At 40.7% G+C, this 16,260-nt stretch overlaps 1 protein-coding gene across 1 annotated transcript in view; it reads right to left on the bottom strand.

The window, feature by feature from the left end:
* The window catches only part of KIAA1217 (KIAA1217 ortholog), a 345,028-nt gene that overhangs the window by 312,995 nt on the left and 15,773 nt on the right, over positions 1–16,260 (bottom strand). The gene's annotated exons all lie outside the window — the stretch shown is intronic.

Raw genomic sequence — 16,260 nt, 5'->3', positions numbered from 1 at the left:
CCAAGGTTTTTAAACTATTTGCCTCATATTATTCCAGCAGAGAAGAAATTGGTCAACAAGAAGTAATTAAAAACTGATAGAGTTTCACTTAAGTTACACATTTCTTCTTTTAAAGAAAAATAGCTTTAGTACAGCAGATTACTTTTGTCAAAAGAAAACCTGCCTACACATGAACTGATCAAGATCACTGGAAGTTCCAAGAATTGAACATTTACACTGTATTTACAGCAATTTCCAAAACAATTTTCAGCAATTTAGTTTTCCCTATAACTTATCCACCCCAGAATCAGATTAGGCCTTTCTTTACCACGTTAGAAATTTTGTAAGTGAAACGATCTTTGGGAAAAAAAAGTCATTCTGGAATAGATACTTTAATAAAGTTCAGATTGCAGACATATTTTGAGAATATGAGCAAAAATATAACCACGTCTCACACTGTTTGGTTTGAGGTTTGGTGTGTCCAGGCCACAGAACTATAAAACTAATACACACCACAGAAGATTTTCTCCTTTGTGCAACAGTACACTTCATAAAAGTTCTGTTCTCAATTTAGAACTGGATTATTTATAAGCAGGGTTACGAGTGGACATATTCCTGTACATCTCAACTGCTTTCTAGCAGACACTCTAGCAGAGCTGCAACTACAGAAAGAAATAAAGTTGTTCTTCACCACCCCGCACTAAGAGGAGAAAACTAACCATTCCCATTGTGCAGTTTCATCATATACAGCTCTTTATTCACCGAAAAATAAAGGAATCAGGTTCCCAAGTAACAAAACAAGCATGCACAACAACGTATGTATGCTGCTCGCGGGTTTTAGACTGTGCTTCCAACCCTAAGCACTGAAAAAAAAAAAAAACAAACCATGACCCAAGGAAAGATAACTCATGGTTATTAAAGAAGGAAATTTAAAATTATTATTTTACTTCTTTTTCCACTTGATTTTAGAAGCTTTCGCCCTTTCCACATGTTCATGTTTTTCTGCAATCATGATAAGGGCAAAGGAATACTGGCATCTGAAGGACGAAGGCTGCACCTCCCACAATCACAGGGTGCAGAGATGCAGCTTGAGATAACAGAAGGCAGCCAGATAAAATCTCAATAGCTTCCAAAAATCGATCAGAATGTTCCAAGATCCTTCATCCAAGATCACAGTCATTCCCAGCAGCCACCTGCAGATGATACCACACTCCTTCACAACCACGCTCTTTCACAAATTCTATTTCTGCCTTACACAGACACCTCTCCGTCCATGGATTCCACATAGCTTTTGTTTCAGGCTTAGAGAAATTAGCAGAACAGCAATAAGATGCATGACTCTGGGAACAGCAGGGGAGATCACAAACACACATGACCATAAAAAATAGTAATTTATTATTAAAATAAGCCTGCAGCATTTCTCTTTGACTTCATTTAAACAGTGCAAAACACAATGTAAAACATTAGGAGAATAGAAACAACCTCCTGCAGACTGCAAGTCTGACTCTTGAGTTCCACCAAAAACACTGTCTTGTTGATGCAGCTATTCCATTTTGGCTGACTTCTGTCAGGATATAGCAAGCCTAGAACATTTAGTGCTTCTCTCTTGTGATTCTCACTGGGTTTTGTGGTGTTTTCTTGCTGTTTGTTTTAAACATGGAAGTAGGAGCTTCCATGTATTTGAGCCTCTAACTTATGCACTGAGGGCTCCATTCAGAATGTTCTTAAAAGAGAACATTAATACAATCTTTTGGAGGAAAAAAAAAAAAAAATCAGCAAAAATAGGAGGTGGTATTGCAAAATTGTGCCTATTTGAGACCACACTGACATAAGAGTTTAAAACTACTCTTAACTACCAAAGTCAGATTCCATATGACAATAGGCTACAAAACCTAATTCCCAATTTTTTGTACCAGCCCCCTACAACTGAGGAAGCAGCAATGGCATTATTTCCCACCTAGAAGTGGGAACTTCTAGGACAGGAGCTGGGAGCTCCTATCAGTGCACAGGGCAAGAAAATGATGAGTCCCATCACTCAAAGCCTCACTTCACACCACCTGTTTTTGGAAGCCACTTCCTCAGTACTGCACTCTGTAGAACACCACGCTGAAAGTGCTAGTGTGAAATTTAGTGAGTTCATGGCATTTTAAGGCACATAAGACATAATATTTCCTGCACTTGTTAGCTCTACAGTAAAATATAAGCAAGCTGATCACAGAATCACAGAATCACAGAATTGCCAGGGTTGGAAGGGACCTCAAGGATCATAAATCTCCAACCCCCCTGACACATGCAGGGCCACCAATCATCCTATGTAATGCTAGACCAGGCTGCCCAGGGCCCCATCCAATCTGGCCTTGAACACCTCCAGGGACGGGGCATCCACAACCTCCCTGGGCAGCCTGTTCCAGCACCTCACCACTCTCTCTGTCAAGAATTTCCCCCTGACGTCCAACCTAAACCTCCCTTCCCTCAACTTAAAACCATTTCCCCTTGTCCTGCTGTCACTCACCCTTTCAAAGAGTTGATCCCCCTCCTCTTTGTAGGCTCCCCTTAGGTACTGAAAGGCTGCAATGAGGTCACCCCGCAGCCTTCTTTTCTCCAGGAATGACTTTTTGCATCTGATCAAAGTGCAACAATTTGGAACCCTCAAAAGTCTTTTAAAAATATGTATTGTAACTACTGCAAATAATCTAATCCAAAATGAATGTATACATCTCTGACAAAGCAGATCTGCATGTTGCAAAACAAATAGTGGATGGGAGCTAAGTTTTGCTTCAGGAAGCCTTCTGGCAATCTTTCAGCAACTACACATGGACAAGGATCATTTTATTCCATCTATTTTAACATTCTTTGAATACCACAAAAAGCCTCTAAATGATCTGCAGAACTGGTAATTATTGCATCCTTCTACTCAGCCTGGAATATACCTCCAAATTGTGCCCTATCCTTCTGTGGGGCATGGCCCTAAATCATCCTCAAAGGCAAGCCCTGCATCAGTGATTTCATACCAGAAAGGACTGCTAAATCATCCAGTTGGATTACCACCATTTCTCAAAACATCTCATTTCACCCACAATCCCACTTGCAGTCCCATGGCTCCTTAAAGGAAGTCAGGAAACACTGACTCTGTAGGTCAAGTACCTGTATTATAAAGATGGCACTGGTGCTACAAAATGATGGAGGACTGACAAATTCTGACCAGAGTCCCAGCACACAGCTGAAGATATCAGCATGTCTACACACTTCAGAGGAAATTCTCTCTGCATCCCAGATCATTTAAAAAATATCAATCCCCGCAAAAACCAGAGGCTCTGTAATACATCCAGACTTTGACTTCCCACAGAGCATCTCCCCTGCTGCTGAACGTAATTTCTGCAGCTTCTGAAAATGGCAAAGAAAGATAAAATAACTTTGTTTGTTTGTTTAAAGACAGAAACCAATTCAAATATATTTTTCCAACAGCATCTTCACTATGCTAACTCCTGATTTCTGCAGCTGAATCCCATAGGAAAAAGCCTCTCATTGGGAAGGATGTGAGCACAGGCAGTTCTGTTCCCTCCATTAGCTCATCAGAGGGCAGGTGAGTTCTCAGAGGCACTGAAGCACACAGTCACTCACTGCCCATGAAAGAAGGGACACAGCCGTGAAGCTCACAGCACCACATTTAGCAGCACTTACATGAAAAGGCTTCAGATTGTTAATGCGAAATTAGGCAGCCAGAAATGCTGGGAAAAAGGTTTATTTTAAGAGGGTTTGTGTGTTGTTTATATTGAACCTCAGTGGGAAATCAAAAATCAAAAAGGAAAACGAATTAGGAAAATGGATGTGTGTATATTTATTAGAGATATCTATAAAGATGCATAAGAAGTATTTTTATGGACATCTAAGGAATGCTCATATTTTAAACAGGTAAAATATAAAACATGTAAGAAATCTAAGCCAAAGATGATGATTTTTCAAGGACCATCTAACAATTAGTTACTGACATTTGATGCACCCCCTTAAGAAGGGCTGAAAATCAGAAGGGAACAGTTAAAGCAGTGCATGCAGCTCCACTGCAGGAAGCTAAATGACAATTCACCCAATTATTTTCTTACCCAAGATAAACACGCTTCTTTCCTTCAGACTGTTCTCTCACTCATTTCCCACTTGATGTGCTGTGGTGGTGACACCCATCACTTCTACAGGACAAAAGACCAACCCAGCCTATTTCCACCAGGAGCATATGAAAGAAAAATAAAACCCCAGAAACTTTCCAGCCTCTAAATATCTTTCTTCTTTTCCTGCCTTTTGGTGCTTTTCAGTACACACAGACACCCCCCAGACACACTGCCTTCTCCCTTCCCTTCAATAGGAAGACAACATCATTTAGCCCAGCATGAACAACAGGCCATGCAGCATCTTCTTCCCATCCTTCAGCTATTTTTTCCCTCACCTTGTTTGGGCAAAAGTTTGAACAAAACTCAAGCATGCCAGCATACTTCTTTCTGTTCATACTTGTCTCACTGAGTGAGCATTGCCTTTTCCAGTTCCCACAGTGTGGTGGGCATGTGGTATTATGACTTTGCATCACTTTATTATTTATGATGTTATAGCAAAGAATGGTATCATGAGGTTTTCTAGCCATCACATTCACAGCTCTCATCTCTGTGCAGCCCCTTCTTCCTTCCTTCTGAACTGCAGTTGACTAAGAGAACAGCTTTGTACTGGAAGGAGAAACATGCATAATAGCATGCTTCTAGGATGAGCGCCCTAAACTGGCTGGGAAAGGACAAGCAGATATCAGCACAAACTCATATTTTTCGCCTATGCCCTTCATCCACTGGTGCCTTCAGCTCTGCCCTTCTGACAGAGGGACTTCAGCCTCCCAAATTCCTTCATGTGCAACACACCCACGTGCCTCTCCATTTCTACATATGGTACCTTATACCCCCATCTGGTGGGCTGGAATGGCTCTAACAGTTATAGAAATGTTTTGATGCAGACAGTGGGAGGAATGATCAAACAATAAGAACTGTATGGCAAAAAGGAACAGAGAGTTTGTCCAACTCACCCTGAGGGGACACAAAGGGACACTCCATTGGGAGCTGTCAGAGGCTAGCTGCTTTTTGGATAGGAGGTATTTCAGACTTTATAAGGTCTTTGAAAGAAAAATTAAATATTTGTTATAATTTTTTAATTTATTCCAAATATTTCTTCGTATTGTAACTCAAAATCTTTTCTTGTGGCTTTCAATCAGTTTTAAATTAAATTACTTTGAACTGTGCTGGAGTCAAGAGCATTTTGGAGGCTAACAAAAATTTCCTCTTCTGTCAAAGTACCAAAAAAAAAGACTACGCCAGCACTCAGAGCAAGAATAGTATAAACTAAGTATGTAGGAAATAGATCTTAAAAAATAAAAAAAAATTATATATATATATGTATGTATACATATAATAGCCTGTCATTCCCAACAGAGCCTAGGCAATTTGTGGCCATTAGCACACTGAGCACAGCACAACTCACGCAGCCATGCACTGCCCTGCCATAGAAACTCCAGGTGCGTTCTGTGCTGGAGCTATCAGCAGCCCTGATGAGGGATGCTGGGGCATCATCAGACACCTCCCAACACACAGCAGTTTGACGGCCACGCTACCTGCCAGACATTTTTCAGTGAGCTGCTATCGAAAGAGAGGACTCTTAATCACGGTTCTCCAGCAGATAATATTAAAGGAGAGGGCTGGATGACTTCTGGTCCATTAAAATCAGCTGAGGGCCATCACTCTTTCCCTCCCTCCACAATTCCACACTGCTCCCCAAGTACCTGAGTACCACTTTTTTTTTGAGTGGCTTTTTTCTGCTCATTAAATCTGCAGACCACCACTGTATTAGGACAAGCAAAAATCAGATGTCCTATCCTCAGGGTCAGTGGTGAAGTGGGATGACCAGTTTTGGGCAGCAACAGTCTCAGATGTCTAATTTTAACTATTGCTGCAAGACTACCACAGTTGTTTCCTTCTATTTCAGTTACATTTTGCACACAAGGCTGGGGCTTAGCCAGAACTTAGCTTGCAGAGCATTGGTTTGCTAATTCAGGATCTAATTCTGCAAATCTATAATTTAACTGACACTGAAGATTTACTACAAATTAATGTTTTTAAAGAAACACAATATACTTGAGATGTAAAGTGTCCAATAGGCATCAAATTCTGAAAATATTCACCGTATTGTTTACTTAACATCTAATAACTACTCTTGGATGCACCAAAGAACCCATAACATAAAAAATTCTTAAATATACCACGTGTTATGGAGACATTATCAAGTGATGCACTCCTCCAGGAGCTGTGGTCATCAGACACACTGATTTTACTGATGCCTTTTTGCTGATTTTGAAGAGGTTTCAATTTCCTTAGAGAAGAAAAAAAAAGAAAAGAAAAAAACCACGACGACCACCATGATATACAACTTATTTTCCTTCAAGTATTTCACAGATGTTTATTACAGCAAATTTGATTTATGAAAGGTGCCTGTGAATTCTACCTTTTTCTTTCCTTCCTATTCGTATACCACAGCCATAAACCTAATCTTCTCTTCAAACCCCATTTTCCCACTAATATTTTCAAGAAATTACTGCATCAACAGCAGCCTGAGAAAGACACCCCTGAGGGATGTGAAAACATAGAGGAAGGGAGTGGGGTACAGCACTTTGATAAATGTGTCTGAGCAGGAATACTTCACAAGATGCACGAATTGCCTGATTCATTTTCTTCTTGAACCCATTAATAGATCTTGATAAGTTAGCTTTAATGAACACATTCTCAATGACCACAAGAAACCACAACATTGAAATGTGCACTGAGAGCTGTGTGGAAATGAAATAGCTTCTTACAGCGTGGCTTAGACTGGCACACTGTGCTGACAGAACAACGGGGAGTTTGCAAATGGCAATGCAAGCACGCACTGCGTTCACTGGTGTCACAATTCAGCAGGACGTGCGTGTCTGTGCTGGGTATGGGGCCATGCCAGTGTCATCCCTCCTTTGTCAGTGGGGAGGCCAAAGGAGACGGAGGCAGCTCTTCTATACTGGCAGAAGCCAAACTTTCGCTATTGCATTGTCCTCAAAACAACCCAACACATGTTTGTCACAGTGCTGCAGCCAGCAATTCCGGTGAAGAGCCAACAAATTGCTTTGAGGAGAGCAGCACAGCAGCTCTGCACATACAAACATCCCAAGGAGGAGCAATTTTTAATAAAACTCTATGCTCAAGCAAACAGAATAAAGAAACAATAAAACAGACCAGAAGAAAAACTGAATACATCTTAAATTATGAACGTATAAACTCAGCTACCCTATGCTTTAACACTGCACAGAGAGTACATCCAGTTTTATTGGTTTTGTTGAGTGGTTGTGCCAGTAACAGGCACAAACTCAGGCACTCTCCAAGACAGCTTTTCTCCACAAATAAATAAAAACTAATTAAGATTAGCCAGAGATTGAAGTTTTCTATGTATTAACACAAATGAGGGCACACTGTCACAAGGTTCAGTTGGAAGACAAAGTCACTTGAAGTTTCAGGATAGGGAATCCCTGCATTCAGATGTGTATACCCACTGAAAGAGGTGTTGGTACAGGCATTGTCCCAGCAGTCACAACCCAGCTCTGGAAAGAGCATGATCAGTGATGCCAAACTGGCACTTTCAATGCAGCCCCACAGACTTCCCTGAGGTGAGAAACTGCAGTGCATATTGTGCTGTGAACAGAGCCAAGAATGGATTTGGAACTGGATTCTTCCCCTCTCACATCCTACTTCCCAAGCTTTCACTTTCTGGATCATTGCAATGTGATGACATGCATTAAAAGTCATTATTTTTAGAGCACACCTGTACAATATCCATGGAACACTATTACCAGTCCTTCAGAAGAAAGCCCTACACCAACGTTCACATCTTTCATTCATGTGTTTTAGTGAGAATTAAAGCTCACAAACTTTAAGATTTCCTTAAAAAACAATATTGAGCATGCACAAGGATGAAAACTGCTCTCATGTTCCTGGATGAACCAGACTGATGGGCTCTGGAAGCAGCCCTCCCTACACACATAACCACGTATGTCAAGATTCTTCATGTCTTCTGCTCTAGATCATTTTGCTAGAGTAGAAAAGGAAGGCTCCAGGCTAGACAGTTGCATTCCTTGCTTTGGGCACAGTTTTAAAGCTGTTTTTGTGACTATCAGAACATTTTTAACTCATGCTGCATACAGGCAGAAGGCAACAAACACACACTAAAAAAAAGTACAAATGTAACAGTGGTAGGGAGGGAAATGACTCACTTAAACCAAATTACATATTCACCAATCATGCAAAATATTTCTGGTTGGCTTTTTTCCTATGTGCTTGACAGGTGTTGCCTCTTTGGACATAAAATTCATCCTGAGGGATGCAGACAGCATTTCTCATTATTTTCTGCCTCAGCCAGCAGCACTGGGCACCACTAAGATGCTGGTCCATGACACTCCATGAGATAGGTGTTCATGACCTGGCTTTTCACAATCATTTTCTCTCTAGCCATTTCTCTGCTTTTTTTTCCAGCTATGAAAACATTTGTCTTCTTTTTTCTAATCCATTTCAAACATCACATAGATTAAGACTGTACCTGCAGTACTTAATTTTCCTGCTATAAATAAGGATGCATTTGAGCTAACTATACTTTTCAACTGCATTTGAGGGAGTTTCCCTCAAATGGGGAAGGAGAATGAAAAAACAGTGCTTTTAACAGGGTGCTGGGTGACTCAAGGTCAAGCCACCTGCAAGACTTACCCCACAAATTCCAACTACCAGACATAAACTTTGCTATCCATGGCAAGTATACAACCAATGCTGAGTTTTACTTCGCCACTGCAGCAATGAATCTAATGAAGAGCACTCTGTGATCTTTCTCTTTAGAAGTCCCAGTTAAAGCTGTGTGACTACAGCTTCATCTACATAAAATCACACGTAAGAGTAACAAGCAGAAAAACTTCTGGCAAGTATTTTGCTATCATCTAAGCAATATTAAATGATGGTGAGCTGGCATTATTTATTAATTGGGCTGTTAATTTAAGAACCTTCCTCAACTGAAGCAGTAAGAGCAAACACCCATGCATACGCATGATAAATTATAGAACTTTAGTCTAAAATAGATTTCTGTAATGCTAATCGCAATTTCCACTGCAGGACCGAATCCATCCTATGCAGAGCCACTTGTTGGCAACACTCAGATTGCACATAAGATGCTCAGCAACACACACTAGGAGACAGCACCCTTCAGAAAAAGCACATGAAACTGTGCTCTAGGAATAATAAAGAACTGTAGTTACCAATTTTTACCTCTGATGATCACTATCACGTGTGATAGCATCATCACCTCCCTCACCAAGACTGCCTCCTTCCCCAACCCAGGAGCAGCCAGAGCTCTCTGCTTGGACAGGCAGTTCCCAGCAGTGCTTCTCCTCTTCTCAGCGCTCATTTCTCACCCTGTCTGCCAGAATCCAGATTTGTTTTAGCTACAGGACCATCTGTTTTTTGATAGGCTTTTTTTTATTGTTGTTGACAGATGGATGAGGTTCAAATTCTTATTGTAGCCAGTGATTAATTTTTACAATTCACTGTCTCTGCTGCTTATTGCCTTGCTTTAATTACTTGAAAGGAAGAACTCTTGTGGAGTAAGAAGGAGTTTTCCAAATACATACAGGCGTTAAACCAAAATAAGCATATAAAATAAATATCTAACACATTAACTAAACAAATAGTTTAGCTCCAGGTTTGTAACCTAGTTCCATAATCCTGTGCTGGCTCAAGTTTCTCTTTCATGTCCCAGAATAAAGGGCTGTGGAAGCTGAGGGACTACTTGAAGGAGCTATCAGCAGTGTTATCAGCGTCATATCTTCCCCCTCGAGTCTCACAATATCATCTGGCTCTTTCAAAGCCTTAGTTCTTGAAGTCTGGTGTTTGCAGAAGCACACCACTTCTGAAAAGCTCACAGAAATAACAATGGGCTACTAGCCCTTTATATTTAAAAATAAAAACTTAAAAAGCTGGTAGACAGATTTATACTCTGCTTGAATTCTTTTGCATTTAATTTTTTTTTTTTCATATTTATTTCGTTTTTATTTTGTATTTATAGTCTTCTTGGAGTGACAAGCTTGTAATAGCAAATAAACTTCCAAAATACCACAAATATGTAGTAAAAGCACACAGTAGTGTTGTGCTGCCAAGCTGGCCAACCTTGGTTCGCAGGCCATAAATCATACACCCACGAGCCACAGGCATCCTTCGGTGTACCTCAGAAAGTAGGGCCGTGTGCATCACAAAGGGCTGTGGGATTTGGGGCCCATTGCCACCTACACAGCCATGTGGCCCTCAGCCTTATTTCGCTTCCAAGGGCATGGCTGGACCGCAAAGGAACAAGAACTACAGGCAAATCCAGCCCAGATCAACAACATTTGGAACTTCTGTCCTTTATTCTTCTTTCACTGTAGAGTCTTTGTAGGCTCCAGTCTAGTTTTCAATGAAGCAACTGTTTCAAGAAAAGGAGGAAAAAACGACCGAGAAAAGCAGAAAGCCCAAGGGGTGGGGAAAGCCTGAGAGCAGAAAGAAAAGTGCAATCCAAGAAAAATCTATCCTTTTTTTCCTTCTTCTTGATTTCCCAGAAAAACCAAAAACAGACGTTCTAATTTGCCGTTCCCATAGTACTGCTCAGTGTGTCTTGATCTATTTCCTGATGTTATTCCCATTTTTTCCTCTCATTTACTGATTTGTGAACTTTCATTCCTTTATTATATAGACAGGAAGGAGCAACAGATAATTGTAGCATTTTTCATCCTGTTGAAAATAATTTTCAAGACCAAGTCCCTACAAGCTTCCTCCAACCGTAAATATAACTTGCTACACCTCAAAATCAGCGTGTTCTACTTGCTGACTAAGACTTTGAAAACTACCTAGATTTAGTGTCATTAAAAACTAAAGAAACAAACAAACAAAAAAACCCAACCACGGAAAAAGCACATACTATTTCAGAAATATTTTCTAGCACAGTGATTATTGTTCAACATTCACATCCACTTCTTTGTGCTCTGCAGCTATGACTACATTTTGTGCATTCTTTATAACTCTTGATTAATTCAACAGAGAAAGAGTGGACCGGAAGGAATTTTTGTACTGAGGATATTTCTCCCGTAGTCACACTGGATCTGCAAACTTGTCTGTTTTTACATTTTCCCAAGATTTTTAGTGTCACCATCAAAATCCCTGCACTGAATCTTTTTCCTCTTGGAATTAGATAGTGGTTATTGGATATTGGTTGGATATTAGGAAAAAATTCTTCTCAGAATGAGTGGTAATGCATTGGCACAGGCTGCCAAGGGAGTCACTGCTTCTGGAGGTGTTAAGAAACATGTCTGTGCGGGCACTGAGGGACACAGTGTGTGTGTGTGGTAGAGACGATTGGACAAGATGAGCTCTCCAACCTCTATGATTCTATGAATGCTGGTGCACACAAAGGTGTACTTTAAAAAGAAACACTCGCAAGCTACCTCTACCTGCTACATTTTATAGCATGTTGTCTGGTCATTGCTCTGTTCCCACATATGCTCTCTGGTATGCAACCAGTACTTGACAGCCCTGCACGCTTGTCCTTGTGACTCACCAGACACTTAAAAGAAAAAAGTTAATAAATAATGCTTCCCCCCATCTGTCAAATGCCAAATAATCTCTATGTTAGCACAGTTCATGGCAGAAATGGAAGGAAGCTGCAACAAAAATCCCAATGGTCTATGGATATTAACTGACACCACCTAGGCTGAGAACAGTAATGAGAAATGTATTAGCAACTTTCTAGCAAGTCCCTTGGCCCTCCTGATAGACACAGACAGCAGGAATATTTCAGTCTCAGAAGAAGTTGAAAGGCTTAGAGGTAAAAACACAACCAAACTGAAAATCCGCAGAGAAACTGGTGTTCAGACACAAAACTGGAGGGAGCTTTCAGGAAGAACAAAACAAGGTCTTGCTAGGAACAAAACACTCTGCAGAGGACTGGCTGTGCACAGCTCAATGCGTCCCATTCTCCTGAAAATACTTTGGACAAAAGAGGAATGTACACCTCAATGGAAGAATACAGAATTGAGGAGTTGGTCCCAGGATCAAATAACTGACTTTTGACATTACATAAACAAGATCAGCCTGAGGTGGACAGAGGCCACCTGAGATGATGATAGACTCTCACAGAATTCAATGCTATATATCCCCAGAAAATACCAACTGATTGTCACTTGGTGGACAGTGAACAGACAACACATCCCTACAGCAACAAGAAATCTCTCTGTCATGGTAGAGGGTTCCTTCCCCATGTTCTGAGATTAAGAAGATGGATTTAAGCTTCAGATAATGGAAAAGTCAGATATGTTTCCCCAGCCACATGTCCCATTGCTAAAAGTATGCAGCAGTTCTCAGTGGAAGAGTTAGTCCTTTTAAGTTTATGAAGGACCAAAATTCATCCTCTCCCATTCTAGACAAACATAAACATCCTGAAAGGAAAAACCTCTGATGTTGTGAGCCAACATCATAAAATAGGAGGCATTACTTTTGGAGCAGCTCTCATAGATGTTTTCATCCAAAACAAAAGATGTGACAGTAGTAGAACAAAGTCACCAGTAATTGGTAGAAAATGAAAGGAGGAACATGTGGCCTCTTCTTCAAGGTTGTATCCAGCATTTCAGGATCCAGGAACATCTGAGAGCTACAATTTGGTGTTTATCACACAGAATAAGGTAGAAAGAGTCTTTATGTTCTCATTTTTAATAGACCACTTGACTCTCTTATGAACTTGCAGTTTTCAGAAGAATCATTTTTGCAAATTTAATTTACAAATATGAGGATGGCTGCAGAAATAGAGAATTGCTCTCAGTGACAAGACCCTTGATTTGCCAGATCTGAGATGAAATCCAGACTGAGTATGTTCACATATTTTCATGTGTTGCTTATGTAATAAACAGAGTACAGCTAAAAAGAGCAAACTAATCACTTGTTCAGGATGCAGTTCTTCCTGTCCACCTCATGTGAACACCCACAAAACAAGCATCCCACCACAGACTGAGCCAAGTTTACAGTCATTCAGAAAGGAAGGAATGAAGGAAGGAATAAAACTTAATAAAAAAAGACATGACAGAAGTGCCACACTACTGAAACGTTCTCTCTTGATTAAATTTAAAGAAAGGTGAAAGCAAAAATGAAATGCAGAAACCCTACACAGAATGCATGCAAAGAACAAGAAGAGCAAACAGACCCTAGAACAACATACTGGTAAGACAAATATATTAAGCAAAAGAATTCTGACTTACTCATGTCAGGAAATGAAAATCATACACTAGGTACCTCTGCTTTGCTTATGCATACAAAATAAAAAAAAAAAAAAAAGAAATGCAAGTTGAAAATGCTTCTGCAAGCAGTCAAGAAAAGCCCATTTCCAAGTTCGGCACTTGCAATAAGATACCAAAAGAAAACAGATGTGACAATAAAGACTCAGAGGGAGAATCAGAAGCAAGACATACCATGTGAGCCAGAAACACCTGCACTTTCTTTTCCTTCAGGAAAACAAACAAACAAATAACAAACAAAAAACCTGGATTTGAAAATCAGGAGAAAATGTGAAAACACATTCTGAACATGCAGAATTTGCTAAGGCATACATCTATTGCAACAAACCAAACATATGTGCTGAATATCTGAAGCAGCAATGCTAATGAAAATAAATAGCAATAAACAACCACAAGACTGCCTTCAATCTCCTCATTTTCACAGGGTTCTCCAAATACAGCTCTGGAAACAATGTAAGGGAGGGGGAGACACAATAGTATCATGCTCATGGCAGCCTGAGTTGTTCAGCAGCCCATACCGACAGCCATTGTTTCAGTCATAACATTCACTGGTCTGCACTGGAGATGAAGGAAAGCTCCAACTCAGCACTGGGAATCCAGGCATGTAGGGAAGAGGCTGGAACCTGCAGCTTCACTCCACCAAGATAAACATTTCCATTTTCAGATTAGGTTGCCCAAAATGATGTTTTAGTTTGGTATTACCAAGCCAGTTTTAACCAGTTACTAGTATATGCAGGAGTCAACCTCCAGTGAATGCCAATAATGGCTGGACAGAAATCAACTGAGACTAAAAAAACCTACTGCTGGAATGTGCTCACACATGAAAGCAGCATGAAAAGCAACTATGAGGCATATTTCTACTGAATTAAACCATCCTACTCTAAATAATAAGTCAACAATCAACTATTGAGAGAGTTTTAAAAGTTATCTGAAAAAGACACACTTTAAATATATACTCAATGTTGGAGGGATGCGAATCATATTTGAAGGGAGAGACTGAGATATCCTCTTTCCAGACACCACTTCACCACTTCAAAGCTTTGCTGGCTCCTAGCTTGAGTTAATAGCAAAACCTCAAACAGGAGACCACTTGCAAATGCTAAATCTACTAAAAAAAATAGAATTAAAAATTACAGTACTTCAGATTCAAAGGTGTCTGGCACAGGCTCAGATCCTGGCCCTCAGAACTGCAGCTGTAAGAGTGAGGTGAATTTAAACTCTATCTATAGGCAGCCAATATAATGAATGCAAAGCATGATGAACAGAAACAGCTTCAAACACTTGGGCTACCAGCAGTGGTTTGGCCCCAAAATCCTGGTTACAAGGTAACTCAGCTAACCAGACCTCAAGGTGAGAAGAGCAGGAACTGTCACACTGCACCACTTAGAGGTGAGTGGAAGTGCAATCCCTCCAGGGAGGCAGAGTAACCCCTTGTCCTGAACACAATTCCCTGAGCAGAAGTTAAATGACTGTTGCTGATCAGTTGGGACAAGAAGGGACAACTGGTTAACAGCATGACTTTGGAAGGTCACTTCCTGAGAATGGGTAATTTCAATATCAGCAGCATCTTCTCCCATTAAGGCAGACACTGACAATGGCTGTCAGTCACTGCCTTGTTTAGCTGATGCTTACTAAAGCAAGTACATTAGTAGACCAAAACCACAAATATTTGCCCTCAGGGAATTCAAAGTATGAAAATGTGTTCTTGTCAGAGTCTAAATGAAATCCAAAGGGCAACAGTCCATCAGTAATCTGCAATTTTCCTAAACCAGAAATCTGAAGAACCATCCCAGCATCAGCCTGTGTTATCTATATAAATCAGTATAATTTCTTCTCAGCTCAGCCTGGCATATTCAGGCTCCAGGCTATCCAAGAGGATTCAGCTGGACTGTTCTCAGCTGTAGAAAAACAAAGACAGTATTTCTTTACTTCAGATATGTATCTCTTTCCTGCCCATACATGCCATTAACAGAAGTCATGAGATGCCAGTGCTTCATCTGTCCTTCCCTCTTACATATGGTACGGATGAATTAGTTCCTAAAGATTCCCCATAGACCCAAGAGACTCCTTACCAGGGCTACTGGGAGAAGCATCTGGGTCCAAAAGTCCACAGTTACAAAAGCTGATAACCATCCATAAACCAACAACCACTGGCACACAAATATTGAGGTTGATTCACAAAGACAGGAATTGTAAGCAGCGTTTGTTGTAGCTCAGCAAGACATCCTAACAGATATACTGATCTATACACTGATAAAACCACAAAGAATAACCCAATTCCTAATCAGGCACAGAAAATGGCCAAGTGTCTTTCTTACATGGCCAAACAGGAGGTTTTATCCACCCATTGCACCTTTAATTTGCAGAAAGGCAAAAATTCAACAGGCATATCACATAGGAAGTAATTACTCCAAGACAGGTAGGATCACCTAAAATTATTTAGTACTACGTGGCAGATGTGATGAGACTCATGATGTGTGAAGGAAATAAACACTGACAATGGCAGAGAAGGCAGTGATTTTCCAGACCCTTGCCACTTTTAAGAGAGGAGAGCAGGAGCACGTACTAAATGCACCTCTTCTAAACTACCTTCCCCACCACACCACTTCTCTTTTGCACTTGGTAAAGGGTCAACTCACCATCCTAGTGACCATCTCCACCTCCTGCCAATTCAGTCACAATATCCTCCCCGTTCATCCCCCACACAGTCACCTCTCTGGAGGAATCTCTTCTAAGGACACAAAAAATAAAAGAAAGTGCATGTGCATCTCCAGCCAGCAGATCTTCTTCCAAAGCACGCTAAGCCAGGAGAGCACAGCAAGAAGGGGCTGACAAAGCAGTCCACATTACCAGGTCTGTCCCAGCTACCAGGAAGGCCCATCTGACCA

This window comes from Phasianus colchicus, chromosome 6 (assembly GCF_987193195.1).
Source record: "Phasianus colchicus chromosome 6, bPhaCol1.hap1.1, whole genome shotgun sequence".
Lineage (NCBI taxonomy): Eukaryota > Metazoa > Chordata > Aves > Galliformes > Phasianidae > Phasianus > Phasianus colchicus.
The sequence above is the reverse complement of the archived record's forward strand: the minus strand, read 5'-3'. Positions and strand labels throughout refer to the sequence as shown.